Source organism: Herpailurus yagouaroundi, unplaced genomic scaffold, assembly GCF_014898765.1.
Source record: "Herpailurus yagouaroundi ecotype Mexico unplaced genomic scaffold, PumYag 201, whole genome shotgun sequence".
NCBI lineage: Eukaryota > Metazoa > Chordata > Mammalia > Carnivora > Felidae > Herpailurus > Herpailurus yagouaroundi.
In genome coordinates this window covers 2,173,733-2,194,813 of record NW_024412432.1, presented here as the reverse complement: position 1 = coordinate 2,194,813, position 21,081 = coordinate 2,173,733, and the positions used below count along the sequence as shown (strand labels likewise).

The following is a 21,081-nucleotide window of genomic DNA, read 5'->3' as shown; positions in this document are numbered from 1 at the left end:
TATTTTCTATTTTTTTCTTTAGTCTCTATTTCATTTATTTCTGCTCTGATCTTTATTATTTCATCCTTTCAACTAACTTTGGGTTTTGTTAGGGCTTAACTTTTACTCTTCTTAAATTCCTTTAAGTGAAAAGTTAGATTGTTTGATATTTTTCTGTTTCTTGAGGTAGGCCTGTAAATAAGCTTCCCTTTTTAAACCACTTTTGTGGGGCACCTGGGTGGCTCAGTCAGTTAAGCATCCACCTTCAGCTTAGGTCATGATCTCATGGTTCGTGGGTTCGAGCCGCACATTGGGTTCTCTGCTGACAGCATGGAGCCTGCTTCAGATCCTCTCTCTCCCTCTCTTTCTGCCCCTCCCTGCTTGTATGTGTTCGCTCGCTCGCTCTCAAAAATAAAAGTTAAAAAATAAATAAAACTGCCTTTGCTGCATCCCATAGATTTTGCAATGTTCTATTTCTGTTTTTATTTGTTCCAAGGTATTTTCTAATTTCCCTTTAGATTTCTTTGTTGAGCTAATGGTTGTTCAGTAGCAGACTGTTTAATCTTCATATTTTGGTATGGTTTCCAATTTTTTTCTTGTAACTTATTTCTAGTTTTATACTACCGTGGTCAGAAAAGATGCTTGACAGGATTCCAATCTTCCTAAATTTTGAGATTTGTTTTGTGGCCTAAAATGTGACCTATCTTGAGAATGTTCCATGTGCACTGGAGAAAAATGTGTTTTCTGTTGCTTTGGATAGAATGTTCTGTATATATGTATTATGTTCATCTGATCTAATGGGTCATTTAAGCCCAATGTTTTCTTCCTGTTTTTTTTAGGGGAGCTGGATAATCTATACATGGATATAAGTAGGCCGTTAAAGTTCCCTACTGTTAATGCATTGCTGTCCATTTCTCCCCTGAAGTCTATTAATATTTGCTCAGCTCAACTCCTATGTTGAGTACACAAATATTTATAAATGTTATATCTTCTTTTCTTTCTTAATGTTTTATTTATTTATTTTTGAGGGCAAGGGAGGGGCAGAGAGAGAGGGGGACTGAGGATCCCAAGCAGGCTCTGTGCTGACAGCAGTGAGGCAGATGTGGGGCTCAAACTCACAAACTCATGAGATCATGACCTGAGTGGAAGTCAGATGCTTCACCAACTGAGCCACCACCAGGCACCCCAAATCTTCTTCTTAAATTGACTCCTTCATCACTATGCAATGCCCTTCTCTGTTTTTATTACAGTTTGTTTTTAAAATCTACTTTGTGTGATAGGAGTTTAGGTAAAATCGTTTCTTTTTGTTTGCATTTACATGGAATATCTTTGTCTATCCCTCTACTTTCAGTCTGTACATTTGTTTAGATGTGGAGTCTTTTGTAAGCAATATACATAGATGAGTCTTGTTGGTTTTTTTAATCCATTCAGCCACTCTATGCCTTTTGATTGGAGAATTTAAGCCACCTATATTTAAGGTAACTATCGATAAGTATGCACTTATTGCCATTTTGTTAACTGCTTTCTGGCTGTTTTGTAGTTCCTCTCCCTTCCTTCTTCTCTTGCTCTCTTCCCTTGTGGTTTGATGACTTTATTCATAGTATCATATTTACATTCATTTCTCATTATCTTTTGCACATATACTACAAGTTTTTGCTTTCTGGTTACCATGAAGTTCACATTAACAGCCTCTCTATATACATATATTGATAGTATATTTTATGTTGGTAGCAACTTAAGTGTAAATGCTTTTTAAAACTCTCATTTTTACTACCTCTTCCAACATTTTATATTTTGATATCCTTTTTTACATCTCTTTATTTTGTGTATCCAACATTTAATCATAATAAGAACTCTCAACAGTATAGGAAGGAAAGTTCTTCAACTTGATAAAGACCATTAATGAAAAATTTACATCTAACATCAGACCTATTGGTAAAAGATTAGATGCTTTCCCCTTTAAGATCAGAAACAAGTCAAGAATGTCTACTCTCCCCACTTCCATTCAGCAATGTACTGTAAGTTTTAAGGGGCAAAAAAAGCATCCAAATGTAAAGGAAAAAATAGAATTGCTTATATTGACAGATAACATGACAGTATATGTAGAAAATTCTAAGCAATTCACAAAAAAACTGCTTGAAGTAATAATCAAAGTTGCATGGTACAAGACCAATATATAAAAAACAATTTTATTTTCATATACTGGAAATGAGAAACCTAAAAATGGGATATGAAAAAAAATTTTATACACAAAAGCATCAAAAAGGAAACACTATAAAATAAAGATAACAAAAGGACAAGACTTGTACAATGAAAATTACAAAACAATGCTCAAATACATTAAAGATCTAAACAAATGAAAAGACATTCCATGTTCACATTACAATTTTATTTCTCCCTCAAAAGAGACCTACCGAGTGAATGCAATTTCTACTAAAATCCATCACGGCAGGCTTTTTTCAAAAAAAAAAAAAAAAAAAAAAAAAAAATGACAAGATGATACTAAAACTTGCATGGAAATGTAAGGAAATCGGAATAGCCAAAACAATTTGAAAAAGAATAAGAATACTAGACAGCTTCTACTCAATTTCAAACTTTACTATAAAGCTACCATAATTAAGACAGTGTGGTGCTGGTATAAGAATAGGTGTTCAGATCACTGAAACAAAAATGAGTCTAGGAATAATTTATGGCCAACTGAGTTTTGACAAAAGCAGGGAAAAGTCAGTATTTTTTTTTTCCCAAAAAACAAAGCTGGCACAACTGCATATACACATACAAGAAAGAAGATGAATTTGGATCCGTATCTCATACCACACACAAAAGTTCATGGAAACTGATCATAAACCTAAGATCAAAAAAAAGGAAAAAAAATTGATACACTGGACTTTCTCAAAATTAAAATTTATGTACTTCAAAAAATACCATGAAGAAAATGAAGACAAGCGGAAAGAATTATTTGCAAAACACATGTCTGATAATGGGCTTCTATTCAAAATATACAAAGAATGTTTACAATCCAATAATAAGGCAAACTACTGTGAAAATGTGTTAAGGAAACCCAAGTCAAAATCGGAACTGGGAAGTCATGAAGGGAGGGCTCTCACATACATATCATTCATTACAGCTTGCTTAGTCCAGCAAGAAAAATGAAGATTTCCTCTCTGCATAGCAATAAGCTGCAGGCACCCAACAGCAACCATTCTCCCCTGTGGCCAATGAGAGGCTGTCACCACTTCACTCACCTACAGCCAATTAGAAGCCATCAACATTTTGAACTCTCATTTTCTTCCAATGGACATTGTTCAAAACAACCCCTCCAACCTCTTTCCCTCTATAAAAGGATGCTCTCCTCCTTTGTTCTCAAGATTTTCCTAGGGTTCATGAACATAGTTTTCTTGAGTTTCAATTCCTCTGCTATTACCAAATAAACTTGATTTTGCTGGTTATCGTTTATATTTTTCCTTTTAAAAAACTGACATTTCATTGTGTCAGAAGTGGGATTCAAAGGCAATGAACCCGCAAGGAACTAACAACCCCTAGTACTATGTGTGGCACCAATTTGTGCTTCTGTGAGTTGTCTTCTCCCTTTCAGTTTGATAAGTCTTCTCTGAGATTCTTTTTTTTTTTTTTTTTTAATTTTTTTTTTCAACGTTTATTTATTTTTGGGACAGAGAGACACAGAGCATGAACGGGGGAGGGGCAGAGAGAGAGGGAGACACAGGATCGGAAACAGGCTCCAGGCTCTGAGCCATCAGCCCAGAGCCCGACGCGGGGCTCGAACCCACGGACCGTGAGATCGTGACCTGGCTGAAGTCGGACGCTTAACCGACTGCGCCACCCAGGCGCCCCTTCTCTGAGATTCAATCCTCTAAATTCTCTCAAGACGGTCCTCCTTCTGGGACTCTGGCCAGTTTTATGTTAAAAAAAAACTACAGTCCCTCCTCTTGTGCATCCTTAACTAAGTGTAACAACTTGGTCAAAGATAACTTAGAACTCCAAACGCCATCATGGGGAATCTTCAACCACCTAAACTTGTATTTTTCAGAACCAAATTAGAAGACCATAGCTTTGAAATTAAACAGACTGAATGGGGTGCCTATTTTAATTGATACCTGGAGGCTTCCAAATGTATCCAAGATTCTAAAATCACCTTTTTACAAAATACCATTTCCAAATTAACTAAGGTAAGCAAACAACTGAAAGAAAAGTCAAAAAAGTTTCTAAGGCCTCTTTTTCCCCCTCCCTTGTGCTCTTTGTCTCTGGTGACAGCTTCTTTCCCTTCTGCACTATCCCCACCTCCTTTATATCCTCGGCTTTCTCATTCTGATCCCCTCACTGAACTTTCCTTTTTCTCCAAACCTCTCCCCACAACCTTCTGCCCTGAACCTATTAAAACCTGCCCCTTTAAAGTCAGATCTTGTGCCAATCCAAATGCTAAACCCTTAATTTCTTATGTTGCCTGGGCTAAAGTTGAACTACAAGCCATAGTCAAAGATTTTCCCAAAGTAACTGAGGATCCCCATAGATTTGCTGAGGAATTTAGTGCAGTTTTTCAAACTTATCAACCTGGTTTCTCTGGTTTGTATCAGCTAGTCCATATGCTTGTTAGCGAAGGCAAGGCCCAACACTGGATGAAAACTACCAAATGGAATGATTCCAAGAAGTCTAGAATTACAACATGGGGACAAAGAAACCCTTGCTGCCTTATTATATAATCAGACTTGAGGAACTGCCAAGTGACCCCTTTTGGTAATTCTCAGGAACTTTCCCAAAGTGAGCTGACTGGAGTAAGACTCAGGCTTGTACCCAGAAGCCCAATGAGCCCATGCATGACTATTATATATTATGCCAGCTCCAAATTATCTTTAAAGAAAATTCTGGTCTTCCTTTGGATGTTGAGTTCACCTGGATAGCCTTTAACGCTATGTTCGTTAACAGGCTGAACTGGGATCTTTTTATTCTAATTAAAAGGATCAGGATGGAATGAAAAAGTATGTCTACTCCAGATTGAATTAATTTAGTAAACAAGGTCACCTACATCCTAGATGATTCAAATAAAAGGAAAAGCACAAAAACCTTTCATTTGAACCCCAACAAATGAAGTCTCCTAAACAAAACTAAAATCCTCCTGGTCTCTGCCATTATTGCAAAAAGCCAAAACATTGGAAGAAAGACTGCTATAAGCTCAAGTGCTCCAGGCACCTTCATTCAGCCCTCTAACGAGCCTTTCCAATGTCCTCCTAACCCCAGTGAAGGAACTCCAATGAACTTCAAGACTTTACCCAGTCCTTTCCTTTAGTTGACCTGGTGAAACCACTCTCCAGATTAGGAACCGATCTCTCTCTGTCCTTACTGATTCTAGAGCTACATTCCCAGTGCTAAACTCCACTACCATTAAACATCCTCTACCTCAGAGTACTAAAACAGTTCTAATAGTGGGAGTCTCTAATAAATCTCAGTGGGTTCCTATCTCTAACCCTATCCCTTTTTGCTTAGGCATTTCAAGATACCCACCCTTTTCTCCTTGAAGTTTCTCTGACCCTATTCATTTATTGGGCCAACATTTCTTAGAAAAATATCATGCTGGGAGTTCTCTCCCAAAAGGGGGAAATAATTCTAGAATTTGATAACAGCAACCAAAATAGCCAACTAGATAAGTCAAATGATGCTTCAACATCTTATTTGCTCTGTCTCTGACACCAATATAGCTAATTCCAAGGACACTAATCATTTGTCCCTGATGGATCAGCTATCACCGTCCCTGTGGGCAAAACCCTCAACTGATAACTTGCAGAATCCACAGTGCCCCACCTGTTAAAGATCCAAACAGATTTCCTCAAAAATTCTCCCCAGAATTAACCAGTACCCTGTAAATAAAGAGGCCCTTCATGTCATTAAGTCAATAATAGATTTTAAGACCCAGGGCCTCATTATCCCCTGCAACACCATTTTACCTGTGAAGAAACCAAATGGCCACAGATGGAGGCTCATCAGACCTCTGAGTCATAAACAATATTGTCATTGCTTTGCCACTCTGTTGTCCCCAATTCACCTTAGTAACCTTCATCCGTACTGAGAGCAAATTTTCTTTCATGACTGATTCATGTAGTGTTTTCTTCAGTATCCCAGTAGATTAAAACTAGTCAGTATCTTTTTGCCTTTACTTGGAAAGAACAGCAATTAACCTGGACAGTAATGCCCCAGGGTTTCATGGAAAGTGTTAGGGTCAGGCGTAGGCTAGGGTAAATGTAAGAGTCAAGAACTAAAATTTTAGCAGTCAAAGGCTTTATTGGGAACTAAGGTCTGGGGCGAGGTTCCGTGACTCAGAGGGGGAGAGAGAGAGGAGTCAGGGAAGTCGCGCCCGGTGTGGTGGGGTGGGGTTTTTAAGCTGCAGCGGTTCCGGGTTTAGGTCAGGGTGGGCCTTTTTCGCGTCAGGTCGTGCTGTCGCTGGGTGATTGGTTGACCTCCAATTCATTCTGGCGCACTACTCCGGGCTTTCCCGTTGGGTTGCGCTGGCGCTGGGTGATTGGTTGACCTTCAATTCATTCTGTTGCGCCGCTAGGGGCTTTTCATTGGGTTACACTGGCAAGATGGCCATCCCCTCTACTGTGGTTCCAAGGACATCCTAACAGAAAGCCCTTATTTCCTCACAAACTTTAAAGGCTGATCCAGATGGTATCAAGTTCCCTGGATGCTCCACTTTAATATAATATGCAGATGACTTCTCTGCTCCACTTCCCAAGCCTCCTCACAAGAAGATAGCATCCATTTGCTATAATTCCAAGCCAAAAAGGGATATGAAATCTTTTTAAAAAAATTAGTTTGTTCAGGGGCACCTGGGTGACTCAATCGGTTAAGAGTCTGCCTTCAGCTCATGTCATGATCTCATGGTTTGTGGGTCTGAGCCCCACATTGGGCTCTCTGCTATCCATACAGATCCCACTTTGGATCCTCTGTCCCCCTTGCTCTCTGCCCCTTCCCCACTTAACGTGTGCTCGCTTTCTCTCTTCAAAATGAATAAAAACAAAAAAAAAAAATTACAATTTGTTCAAACTCAAGTTTGATACTTAGGGTATCTAATCTTACAACAAAGACTGCATCTAGATCCAGACAGGCTTCATGGCATCCTAAACTTCTCAAAGCCCAAACAAAACCAATGTCCCCTGAGGTTTTCTCACAGTGGCAGGATATTGTTGCAGCTGGATCCCAAACTTTTCCCTTATGGCCTAACCTTAATAGACCCTGTTAAAAATGTATTAATCAATGAAGATTGAAATGACATGGCTTTTCAAATCTTAAAAGATCTGGTTTAATAACAACCCCCCCCACCCTTAGACACCCCAATTATCAACGCCCTTTCTTTTTTGTATATGGAAAAGGGAATGCCCTTGAGGTACTCACCCAAGAGCATGGAGATCACCACCGACCCGCAGGATATTAGAGACAACAACTAAATCCCATAGCCCAGAGATATCTCCCCGCCCTTATAGCTATACCTGCTACTGTCCTTCCTGTAAAGCCACTGAAAGAATGATCATGGGATCCCCTTTAACCATCTCTGTGCCACATGCTGCCAAAGCCCTTCTTAACTCTCATCATACTCAGTATCTTTCATTAAGCCATTTCACTTCCTAGGACATTGCCCTGTTAAATGCCCCTTATGTCACTCTTGCTTGTTGTAATAACCTTAACTTGCTACTCTTCTCCCCTCCTCTACTCATGAAAGCCCCCACAACTGCTAAATACTGACAGATCACCTTCTGATCCATGTGATTATTTATTTACATAAAACTTCAGATGTTGATTTTTCATAGTTCACTGATGGTTCATATTGGAAAGATGAAAATAGTAAATATTGTGCTGGATATGCAATATTGACCTCTGAAATAATTGAAGCAGCACCTTTGCTTTTGGTTACTTCAGCCCAACAGACCAAATTATATGCACTCTTACCGGCCTATATCCTAGCCAAGGGCAAAATTGCAACATTTGCACTGACATGCCTTTGGAGTGGCTCATGATTTTGGAATGTTACATAAACAACCTGGCTTTTTTTTACTTCCAGCAGAGATAACATTAAAAACAGCCCTTACTTTCAGTAATTATTGGATGCCATATTCTTACCTGCTGCTTTGGCTATTATTAAAGTCCAGGAGCATTCTAAGCTTCATTCACTGGAAGGTAAAGGAAATCGCTTCACTGACATTTCCACAAAAAAATGCTGCCTTCAAAAGGTCGAAAAGTCAAACCTCTGTTACAGTCCACAGGAACTCACCTCCAGATGGTAGTCTGGAGAAACTAACTAGAGACACACAACAATCTCCACCAGAAAAGGAAAAACAATATTGACAAACAAATGGTTGTTGATATGATAAAAAGAGAAACATGTTCAGGACCAAATAAAAACCCAGTTCCACCAGAAATTCTTTAACTCTCATTTTTTATTCCCCTTTTTAAAGTACAATTAACATACAGTGTTTTATTAGTTTCAGGTACAATATAATACTTCAACACTTCTAGACATTATTAAGTATTCATCAAGAGAAGTTTACTCCTTTTTAAATGTTTTTTTTTTTTGAGACAGAGCACAAGTGGGGAAGGTGGAGAGAGAGAGAGGGACCAAGGATCACTGACAGCAGTGAGCCCAATGCAGGGCTCAAACTCATGAATTGCAAGATCATAACCTGAGCTGAAGTATGACACTCAACAGAGTCACCCAAGCACCACAAGTTTAAAACATACTCTTAATCTCGCTCTTTATTTCACCCACCCTCCATCCACCTCCCCTCTGGAAACCACCAGTTTGTTCTCTGTACTTAGGCGTCTGTTTGTCTTTTTTTCTTTGTTCATTTGTTTTTGCTTCTTAAACTCCACATAAGAGTAAAATTATATGGTATGTCTTTTCTCTGCCTGACTTATTTCACTTAGCATTATACCCTCTAGGTACCCCCTAGGTACGTCCATGTTGTTGCAAATGGCAAGATCTCCTTTTTTATGGCTGAGTAATATTCCATTCTCTGTGTGTATATATGCACACAAATACATTGTCTTCATCTATTCATCTATCAGTGGACACAGGGCTGCTTCCATATCTTGACTATTGTAAATAATGCTGCAATAAACATAGGGTGCATGTATCTTTTCAAATTAGTATTCTCATTTTCTTTAGGTAAATAACAGTGGTGGGATTACTGGATCAAGTGATAATTCTATTTTTAATACTTTGAGGAAACTCCATACTGTTTTCCACAATGGTTACACCAATTTACATTCTCATCAACAGTGCATAAGGGTTCCTTTTTCTCCACATCCTCATCAACACTTGTTATTTCTCGTCTTTTTGATTTCAGCCATTCTGACAGGTTTGAGGTGCTATCACACGGTGGTTTTGACTTGCATTTCCTTGATGGTTGAGCATCTTTTCATGTATCTGTTGTCCATCTGTAGGTCTTCTTTGGAGGAATGTCTATTCAAGTCCTCTGCTCATTTTGTATTGGATTATTTTTGGTGTCGAGTTGTGTAAGTTCTGTATATATTTTGGATATTAACCCCTTATTGGATATGCCATTTGCAAATATGTTATCCCATTCAGTAGGGTACCTTTTGTTTTGTTGATGCTTTCCTTCGCTGTACAAAAGCTTTTTATTTTGATGTAGTCCCAACAGTTTACTTTTGTTTTTGTTTCCCTTGCCTCAGGAGACATACCAAGAAAAATGTTTCTATGGCCAATGTCAAAGAAATTACTGCCTGTTTTCTTCTAGGAATTTTATGGTTTCAGGTCTCACATTTAGGTCTTTAATCCATTTTTAGTTTGACTTTTTTAATGTTTATTTATTTTGAGAGAGTGCATGTGCACGGGCACACACAAGCAGGAGAGGGGCAGAGACAGCGAGAGAATCCCAAGCAGGCTCTGCGATGACAACACAAATGTGAGGCTCCAATCCCACAACCCTGTGACCATGACCTGAGCCAAAATCAAGAGTCAGATATTTAACCAAATGAGCTACCCAGGTGCCCTCAATTTTTTTAGTTTATTTTTAAAGTTCCCATTATTGACCACTGTACATGCATTAAACAACTGGTCTATGGATAAAACGATAAGGTTTCTGAATACTAGTGGGCAAAATAGTAAGAAAACCACAAAAAAATGTCTACTCTGATCATCCCACCTGCCCAAAATACAATCCAAGGAAACCTATCCTCACTGCTACTGGGTACTTTAAATTGCCTAATGGACCATTCGAGATTTGGAAAATTGGCTTTATTCAGCTACCCCCCTCTCATGGATACAAATATGTCTTGGCAGTGATTCACTTCTTCCCACTGGGTCAAAGCCTTTCCTTGTAGACAAGCTACTTGCCTCTTCAGTAGCTAAAATCCTGCTTGGGGAAAAAAAAAAAAATCATACCTACTGGAGAAACCCTTCTTAGCTCCATAGTGACCAAGAAATTCATTTTATTGGCAGATTATTATGGTGAGTCTTTGCTGTATGACCAGTTCTGTAGCATTTTCACTGTCACTTATCATCCTTCACTCATCCTCGGTCTTCAAGACTAGCTGAACAAATCAACAGCACTATCAAAACTCAATTGGCAAAATTTGTTGAAAACCTCCAAACACCCTGGCCAAAAGAACTCCCTTGGTCCATCCTAATCTCAGATCCACCCCCTTTGGAACCCACAAGTTTGCACCTTTGATATAATTTTGAGTACCCCATGCATCCAGCTTCATTCTTTTTTGACCTACAGCTAATAAAAGAAGGTATATTTCAGGGGCGCCTGGGTGGCTCAGTCAGTTCAGCATCTGACTCTTGGTTTTGGCTCAGGTCATGATCTTGCAGTTCGTGGGCTGGAGCCCAGCATCGGGCTCCGTGCAGACAGTGCAGAGCCTGCTTGGTATTCTCTTTCTCTCCCTTTCTCTCTGCCCCTGTCCTGCTCATGCTCTCTCTCTCTTTCTCTCAAAATAAATAAACTTAAAAAAAAAAAAGGTATATTTCAGTATTGCAAAGGTCTCATTACATCCCTTGAAAGTAATCATGCGCTTATAGGGCAATGTTTTCATGGCACATTCCCAGGAAATGAAGACTCCAAGCACCACACCCTGTAACCTGAAGATTTCATCCATTGGAAAGGACGTCTTCAAAAAGACTCTCTTCGACCACACTGGAAAGGCATATTCCTGACCAATTCTTGTGCCATCAAAACTCCAGAGTTGACTCCTGGACCCATGTGTCTCATCTAAAGGAAGGCCCAAATGCTGACTAAACCTGCACACCAACAGTGACCTAAAATTAAAGATTTCCAGGAACTGAATCAAACAACAGCTGAAACAGTTTTCCCAAGATGATGAGGTTAGACCTGTATATTCTCCCCTTTCTGCTTTTTCTCAATTTATTTTCTTCTTCTCTATGCTGGAGAGACAATGACCTTGTTTGCATTTTGTAGAGGTCACTTTTAGACAACAGACTTGAACAATGGAAACTTAATCAAGGCACAAGGGCCCACAGCAACCACGTGGCTAAATACAGACAGGCCCTTTAGGCCAACATAATATCCATAATACCCATAAGCCCTAACTGACCAATGGGATACTTACAATAAGGCACAGGTAATAAATTTGGGAAAATTCCATCTGCTCATACCTCCTCACCACCCCCCTTTAAAAACAGCCTGCATCCACTACCTCATAGCAGACAATCTCTCCTTTGCTATCCTGCCTGCCCGATGCTCCCTTGCAATGTATTCAATAAATGTCTCCTCTGTTATGCCTCAGGTGAATCTTTCCATTGCCTACACAGCCAGCTTCCACCCCATCGGGTGGCCCCACATTTTAGGGGCCCCATCCGATCATGTGAGACACACCACAAATTTCCCAATCCTTGGCCAAAGGAAGAAACATTTCTGTTAGATCTGTCCTCAGAAACCCTGATCTGTCCCTGACAGCTGTGAACCTTTAGTCTTTCCTGTAGCAAACTTCTCCCTCATCTCCAATGCCACCACCCCTTGGGAGATTTCTGAGTCAAACTTCTACAACCAGGTTTTCCTGTACCTTGCTTTGACCTGTCCTGTCATAACTCTCAATGCAACTAATCATACCCATTCCATCTACACAGTTCCTCATTCTTACTACTACCTTAGGTCTACCTGCTGCAGCAAAATAACCCCCCTTTGTACAGCCTTCAAGAACCAAGTCCACAGAACAAGATGGTTTCTCCCTAATTATTCCCTAAACACCTCTGACCCTTGGTTCAAAAGGGCCAATTAAATAATCCCAATTAACATCATTATTAGTGATCAAACCCTAGCAGGATTATTATGTATGTATGTGTGTACATACATTATGTATGCACTACCTGGTTTTATCTTTCTCTGTGGTGAATCACTGGGCCTGTGAATGTTTAGACCACTGGGGATTGTAAGACAATGCATGGGGGGGGGGGGGGAGGTTCTAACTGTCCCCAGGGACATCCACAATAAATCTAAAGTCTTTCAGGTTTTCCCCATTAAAACTTCATCACCACATTAAAAGATAATTCCCAGGAGGCATATGTGACTCTGGATTTGCCTCCATCAGAACGGCTGTTACCCATTTTGTGGACTTTCACCACAACGAACAAATGATTAGAAATCTCCCTCTGGAATTGGGAAAACTTGCCAACCCCAGCCCTAAGGCAACAGCAGCCCAACAACACTTAACTCACTGGCTAAAGTACAAGTATACCTCATTTAATTGTGCTTCACTTTAATGTGCTTCACAGATATTATATTCTTTTATTACAAACTGAAGGTCTGTGGCAACCCTTTGTCAAACAAGTCAATCAGTGCCATTTTTTCAACAGCATTTGCTCATTTTGTGTCTCTGTGTCACATTCTAGTAATATGCTACTTCATGCTCTTTCATTATTATATTTGTTACAATGATCTGTGATCAGTTATTACAACTTGCTGAAAGTTCAGATGGTTAGCCGTTTTTTAGCAATAAAGTACTTTTTAATTAAGATATATATATTTTTAGACATAATGCTATCGTACACGTAATAGACTACAGTACAATATAAACATATTTATATGCACTGGGAAACCAAAACATCCATCTGACTCACCTTATTGCAATATTTATTTTACTGTAATATTCATTTTATTGCAGTGTTCTGGAACTGAACCCACAATATCTTCAAGATATGCATATAGCCTTTGATTACCTACTTGCCAAACGAAGCATTTATACAATAGCAAACGCCACCTGTTGCACATGGACAAACCCTCCAAAGTAGAAACCCAATCACATAAAATTAGGGAACAAGCACACTGACTACAATAAATTCCACCTGAAGATCTAGGTAGGGTCCTTTGCTCCTTTTAGCTTATAACCTTGAATGGATACAGATTTCGGATGTAAAATACCTGAGAGTTCCCCCTCCCACTGTTTGTTACTCAAACATGGCTTCCATGATTTCCAATCTGTGCACTTCCCTCTGATGTGGGACATGACATTCAGGAAGTGTCCTTCCTGACACTGAAAGACAAAAACAATTCTAACGAGGAACAGATGACCCAACTCTTGATTGGTGAAGAGTTGATTGGAAGAAAAGTGTGAAAATATGATAAGGAACCCTAACTGAAAACTGGAGTTTGGAAACCATGAAGAGATGACTAATACACATATCATTCATCCCAACTTGCATACTCCCAGCAGGAAGAAGGAAGGTTTCCTTTCTGCCCAGCAACAGCAAGCTGCCCTCACCTACAACCAATTAGAAGCCACCACCACTTCAAATTCTCATTTTCTTCCAATGAACTTTTGTTCAAAACAGACCCTCTCAAACTCCTTTCCTTTATAAAAGGACACTCTCCTGCTTTGTTCTCAGGACTCACCTAAGGTTCACCATAGTTTGCTTGTCCAGAATTGCAATTCCTCTGCTGTTCCTGAGTAAACCTGATTTTGCTGCCTGAATCACCTTTTACTTCTTAAACCTTTTACTTTTAAAAGGCTGACATACCCAATTAAAAAATGGACAAAATGTTTCGACATTTCAAAAGTGACCTAGAAATTGCTAATAAGTACATGAAAATATAGTCAACATCGTTTGCCAATAGGGAAGTGCAAATTAAAATCACAATGATACTACTTTCACACCCACTGGGATGGCTATTTAGAGACACAATTAACAAATGAAGTCGTGGAAAAATTAAAACCCCCATACACTGCTGGTGGGAATATAATATGGTATAGCCACATTGGAAAAGTCTGACACTTTCTTAAAAAGTTAAACATGAACTTATTATACAACTCAGCAATTCCACTCATAAACACCCCCCAAAAGTAATAAAAGCATACGTCCAAAGACTTACATATGAATACTGACTGCGCATTATTCATAACCAAAAAGTAGAAGCAACTCAAGTGTCCATCAACTGATGAACAGATAAACAAAATGTGGTAGAGACATACAATGGGATATTATTCAGCAATAAACAGGAGCAAACTATCGATACATGCTACAAAATGGATGAATCTCAAAAACATCATGCTAAGTGAAAGAAACCAAAAGACAGCACTTTTATGAATCTATTTATATGAAATGCCCCCAAAAGGCTAATCTATAGAGACAAGAAAGCAAATCAATGGTTGCCTGAGGCTGAAAGCCAGAGTTAGGATTGACTATGAATTTGCACATGCAAAGCTGTTAGGGTGATGCAAATGTTCTAAAAATGAATTGTACTAATCACTGCACAATTCTAAAAATCTACTAAATTTACTAAAAACCACTGAATTCTTTAGAAAACAGAGTATACATAGTATACAGTTTCAAAAAAGGTAATATCCTTTAAAACTCTGCCTTCCTGTAACTAGAGAAAGGTACCAAGATTATAGATGTTCCTGTATCACTGATCTTAACAGAGAAATTTCTACACGCTCAGCAGGACTTATGAAGAGTCTAAGAGAATGGACCAGAAAACTTGCAAGGTCTCTTCCAGAGCACAAAAAAATAATAATAATTGATATTTAGAAAATAAAATGCTCAAGACTTGTAGTGTTATCTAACTTTTCTGATGAATTTTTAAGTTTTTTTCTTCTCAATTTCTATTACATTTTTATTAAAACACTGCAAACTCAATGTACTTCTCCCATAGGTGTTCTTTCACATTAAAATCAGTCATTCAGGGGCGCCTGGGTGGTTCAGTTGGTTAAGTGTCCCACTCCAGGTTTCGGCTCACATGATATCAGGGTTTGTGAGTTCAAGCCCACATCCAGCTCCATGCTGCCAGTGCTTGGCATTCTATCTCCCTCTCTCTCAGTCCCTTCCTTATTTGCACTCTCTTTCTCTCAAAATAAATAAAATTGAAAAAGAAAAAGTCAGTCAGTCAGGATCCATAAACAAGAACAGAGAATATTCATACCCCCAGACTAAAATTTTACAAATCCATTTGGTACTGATTTCAGCCTGATTTGAAGCTCCACCACTACCAACTTGGAACTGCCACGCCATGTGAGATTTCTCTGGCGCTCTCTGTGGCCTAGGTAATCAATCCAACTTTCTACTGGCCAGGCTGGCCTCCTTGTAGCTGGTTTTCATAAATACAAAATTTGTATAATTGTTACTGGAACTACTTGCTGAAATATGGAACTGGTTTAAAATACCATTTATTTTAAAATGTACATGCACAGTTTCACATACATGCAGCAACACATCTTCCACACCCAGCCAATCAATCAAGTTAATGCTTTTTATTAGAGAACAAAAAATTCCAATATAGAGTTTGCCTTTCTTTTCTGGACTTCTAGTAAATGTTTTTCAAGAAAACAAGAATAGGACCGAATAATGAAAAAATGAATTAAAGTGTAATATATACTAAAGTATAATTAGTCCAATTCTAAAGAAGCAGGACCTAACTTTTACAGGAAAAGGCCTCTGATAAAACGAGGAAAAGCAAATTGTTTTGAAGTGGTCTTTCTTGTATACGCATATGAATGCTTATTTCCATGTGAATCTGGCACAGCCCATTATTTTGAAACATCAATTTAAGTTTAATGGATAAAGTCACAATGAACATGTTTTCTATATGTTTATGTAATAAATGATCCCAACACATGGTATGAATTCTACCATTTGTAACAACCTTTCCTCCCCTCCTGAAGAGGATAGTGAGAAAAGGTTCTGAGCTGCACATCACTGAGGGTGAGTGACATCCATAAATAGCTGAAGTTGGGTGGCCCAAAAGTGCCCTGCTCATGTGATAAATGGTAAGTCAACCATATCACAGTTAAGATGCACTAAATGGGACAGAAGTTACAAGTGAAAGCTGGAGCACGAGAGTTTCAGATGGAGGTCTTTGCTGGAAAATTCCTCGGCCTCTTTCAAAATTCTGGTCCCAAATTTGTCATGTTTCAAAAACTCCTAATCTTTTGCCATCCAAACCTTTAGCCCATACACGATGACCAAGAGGGTTCACGGTTGTAAAAGCGCCCACGTAAATACAAAAAAGCAAGCCAACAAACAACCCCCCAAAATATCAGGGCTTTGGACGTGATTTGGCCTGGCGGTCAAAGAAAGAAAGTTGCAAGGAGACAATCACCCATGAGAACCTTTCTGCCCTTCAGCGACAAAAGACCTGGAAGGCAAGAGGGGTAACAGGCTCGCCCCCTCCCAACGCCCTAGAGGCAGGGCGACGGAGAGCAAGCGGCCAGCTGTAGAGGGTGATGGGGTAGAAGACGAGAGCTTTTCACAGCTCCCACGGATCCGGGGCGAAGAAATTCACCTTTGCTCCCCTCCTTTTAAGTAGACATAGCTGCCAGCACTCACTGAACCAACAGAACCAAAGCGCCAATTCCCAGCTCTCACCGTTCCGGGGGGCTCTCTTCCGCGTGACCCCTACGCCGGGCCCACCCCCAGGCCTGCCCACTCTTTGGCCACGCCCCTCGCCCGCCGCTCCGCCCCCCCGCGGGCTCGCGCCACATCAAGCCCCTACCCACCTCCTCTCCTCAGCCCCAGTACACGGCCGGGGCGCAGCTCACCTAACTAGATGCGCAAAGCGCGGCAAACGTTCTCGCGAGTCTTCCCTCCCTACCCTCCCCCTACCCTACCTCCACCCTTCGGCTGACGTGTCGGCCAGACCCCCGAGGGAATCAGCCGTCTTTGCTCTCGTTCTGCGGCCTCTCGCTTACCGGGTGGTCTGCGCCAGCCAGAGCTGCTTCAGCAGTTTGGGCAGTGGCAGAAAGGACGCCTCCGCCCGGGTTCTGTGGCTTGCAAGTTTGGCTTTGCCCCGTACTGGTTTTTTGTTTTGTTTGACTTTTTTGGAATTTTCCCGCGGTCGCTCGGCAGTGGAGCCGCGCGCACGCGCCCTTCTCCGCAGTGCACTCTGGGGCCTGGCGAGCGGTGCCGCGCGCCCCCGCGGCATCGCGGGAAAATTGCAACGAATCTCGCGCTTGTGGGGGCGGGGCGGGGGCAGCCCCGGCTCGGCCGGAAGTTAGCCGGGCGCTCTGCAGGACCTGTGGGGGAAGCAGCGGATGTCTTAGTTTTTGCGGGATCGCTGCTGGGTTCACGGCCGAGAACCAGACGGCAGGAAGGACCCGGGGAGGAAAAACTTGGTGTTATTAATCAGGTTGCTGCCCAGGTATTGCAAGACTCAGCCCAAAATGCGGAAGACGTAAAATGGGAATCGTTTTTTTAAAAGAAAAACTGAGTCTTTGTCCAGGGATAAAACCTCTAAACACGGACTAGAATATGGTTTGCTAGCTGTGGTCATACAGAACTAAGGAATCTCTGGGGGGCGTTAATAATCTTACCCATCCCCTCCCAATCAATTCCATACAGTGTGTTTCGGTTTCAGATCAGTTCAACGAAACCACTTAAATAAAAACATTTTCGGTAAACTTCCATTCCTCTTAATGTTACCTCGTCTTGGTGAATTTTTTTCTTTTTATTCTTTAACTTAGCAGCGTATGGAGGTTTTTCATAGGTGTTTAAATTGTAAAAAGAAATAATCAGGGATCTAACCTTAAGCTTTATATATTTTTTTTTAAATCAGTGCTTTCTAATCTTAAAACTACAATTTAATAGTTGCTTTCAAAACAACTTACTGCAAAGCAGTGTATGCATGTAATGAAAATACTCAAGCACTTCTAGCCTTCTATAATGAAGGAATACCCATTTTACCTAAGAATAAATTGAATACAGGGATTAGGTAATTTATCAAGTTTACACAAATTGTAAGTGACAAAGTTAGCCTGTAGGTTAGTGGTAGTGATGTGGGAAACAAAAGCAGAAGGAAATGGTAGATAAAATTAAATTTATTTATAACCTGCAGCTCTGACAAATACTTGAGGCAGGCAGAGCGAAGTGTTTCTCCAGGAACTCCCTACTCTCTTAATGCTTTGCTAGAGGGAAGAACAACCTTGGCTTGGCAATAAGCTAGGCCTCCAGTATCCTGTGAGTCCTCTTTAGCATATGAAAATCTCATTGGAAAGTTCCCCTTGACTTTACCTCCCCAACTCCTAAATATAACCTGTCTCTTTGCAGGGTCCAGGGCAGCTCTTCCTGCCCATGGGTCCTGTCCCTGTACTTTAGTAAAATCACCATTTTTGCACCAAAGACGTCTCAAGAATTCCTTCTTGGCCATCAGCTCCAGACCCCATGAACCCCACTATCACCCCAAAAGCCTCATCAGTAGCAACAATCTTTTTTTTCCCTCCCATAAAGGGAGATCCAAAAGGAGCCCAATTGGGAATTTGAGACAAAATTGGCAGGATCTGCAACTGTATTAAGGAATTCATTCTTGAAAATATACCCTTCCCGCTAAAGAGGTCTGTGCTATACTAATGTGCATAGTTCTTTGTGGGTAAATCCAAAGCAGAGCCTGTGTTAGATACATGCTTGAATGACACTAATCATGGTACCTTGACGATAAGAAAGTCATTGTGTTTGTGGGGACAAATGTGAGCAAGTTAATGTTTAAAGACTTGCTTCTACTGGCAAAGGAAACAAGCCATTTATTTCTTTAGAGAAAATATCTATTGTGGTATTCAGGTCCTTTTCTAGTATTTGTAGTATTAATAATTGAAGTCTTGCCATATTGCAGTTATATGTGGTTTTGATTCAGTGGTTAATAAAGCGTTGCTAGACTAATTCAACTTTACAGTAGATGAAAAGATGTCATGTTTAGGCCTAGTTTAGACCTAAATTAGTAACATGTATAAATACATAAATGTAAATTTATGGAGACTTATAAATACTCATTTTATTTGGCATCCGTATGCATAGAACTATCCAAATACTTTAAGCAGTAATGAAATGAACTTTTTGTAAAATGCCTGAAAAGTTTCCTGAGAAACAAATACCTAAATAAAAGTCCTAGTTTTAATTGGCACACAAAATTGAGTGTGCGTACCTCTAGAAACAATTTTGGGTTTAGACCCAATTGTTTGGGTCTAGAAACAATTAGTACAGAGTCTAATCATAAATAATGTGGCAAAAATGAAAAATATCATGTGTAGGTGAAAATTACTTCATTCCTAGAAATAATTAGAATTTATTCTAATGGGATCTATCCATTAGAATCTTTATATTCTGGAGGGGAAAACATCACAGCTGAGTGCTGCAAAGTTCCTTATATCAGAGGCACCTGGTGGCTCAGTTGGTTAAACACCCGACTCTTGATTTCTGCTCAGTTCATACTCTCATGGTTTGTGAGTGAGCCCTGCTGACAGCATAGAGCCTGCTTGGGATTCTCTCCCCCTCTGTTCCCCTCCCCCACGTGTGTTCGCACTCTCTCAAAATAAATAAACTTTAAAGAAATAAAGTTCTTGATATCAAATCTTTAAAATTCAACAACAAATAGAATCAACTATCTTGGATTCTAGCTATTGTAGTAAGACTCCTATTTCCAGGGTTAGTCCAGACACGCACCTAGTTTTCAACTTTCATTTGATGCCTCAACACTGTATTGTCCCCTGCTCTGATACTTGCCTCTGGTATTTCAACTGTGAATATTTAATGAGTGTTTATTAAGTCCCAGGCACTGGGCTGATTCCTTAGGGTGATTATTTTCTTATTACCGTGATCTTATGTGGTAGGTAGTATTCCAATTTCCCTGATGCAGAGCTCTACCTCCTGCTACTCTACTAGCAGGTGTTGCACCTTCAAATCCAGATAGATTTACTCTGGTGCTTTGCTTATTACCACTTGCTGTGTTCTTGCTCATGCCCCAGGCTGAGAACTAGAGCACTTTCTAAGTTCTTGGTGGAGCAGAAGTGGGGGAGGAGATGATGTGACCCTGGAGGCTTATATATGGTAATCACCACATTGCTTTCCTCTTAAAGCATTCTGTCTTCGGAAATGTACATGGAATTAGAAGAAAACAATAAGAATGTGCACAAAATGCTTTAAGAAATGGTGCAAGTAATAGTGAAGGTCTTTGATCTCCCACCCTGATAGGGGAAAACACCTGAGATCAGGAAACAGAGGGCAGCCAGAGGTGGAAATTAATGGAAAAATGGAAATGTATTTTAACTGTTCAGGTACATCTCCCTCCCCTCACATGCTCACTCTCTAGGGGCTGCTGAAAGACTGCACCTTAGGAGGACACATTGGTACTAATTGCCTCACTCCTTGCAATGGAATGCTAACCTGACCCGCACTGATTCAATGAAGCTATTGCTGGGGAATTTGGAATGGCAGAACTGAGAGACTGTACCTCTTCTATACCACAGGAGCCAAACCCCCATGCCAACCAAACTTACTGGGGGAAGAAAAAATATGTAAGGAGTAAAGAAAGTTGGTTCACCAAGAAAAGCAAAAAAAGTTGAAAGGCCACGTCATGCCATGAGAAATACAGGTAGCTTCCATTCCTAGCTTTTTTAAAGCCCAATTGTAAGGCGAACTATTTTTCTGTTCATAGCTCTCCACGAGATTCCCCCATATCCTCACAACAATTACACCTTTAATTTTTCAAAGAGTTTCTCTCACTTGCTGCAAAGTGTTAACGTTAAAAATAAAACTGTCAGTTATTTGACCAGAAAAAAAAAGTTTATTTGGAAACAGCAGAGAACTGCAATTTGAAACATGCAAGCTTCTGCAAAACCATAGGCAAATCTGAAGAA

At 40.1% G+C, this 21,081-nt stretch overlaps 1 protein-coding gene across 4 annotated transcripts in view; it reads right to left on the bottom strand.

Moving 5' to 3' along the window:
- Positions 1-17,340, bottom strand: part of FANCC (FA complementation group C) — a 280,802-nt gene extending 263,462 nt beyond the window's left edge. For all 4 annotated transcript variants that reach the window (XM_040450237.1, XM_040450236.1, XM_040450240.1 and 1 more), the window contains exon 1: positions 17,149-17,340. The gene's annotated coding sequence lies outside the window, so the exon portion shown is untranslated. The remainder of the gene's footprint in view (positions 1-17,148) is intronic.
- Positions 17,341-21,081: the final 3,741 nt, after the last annotated feature.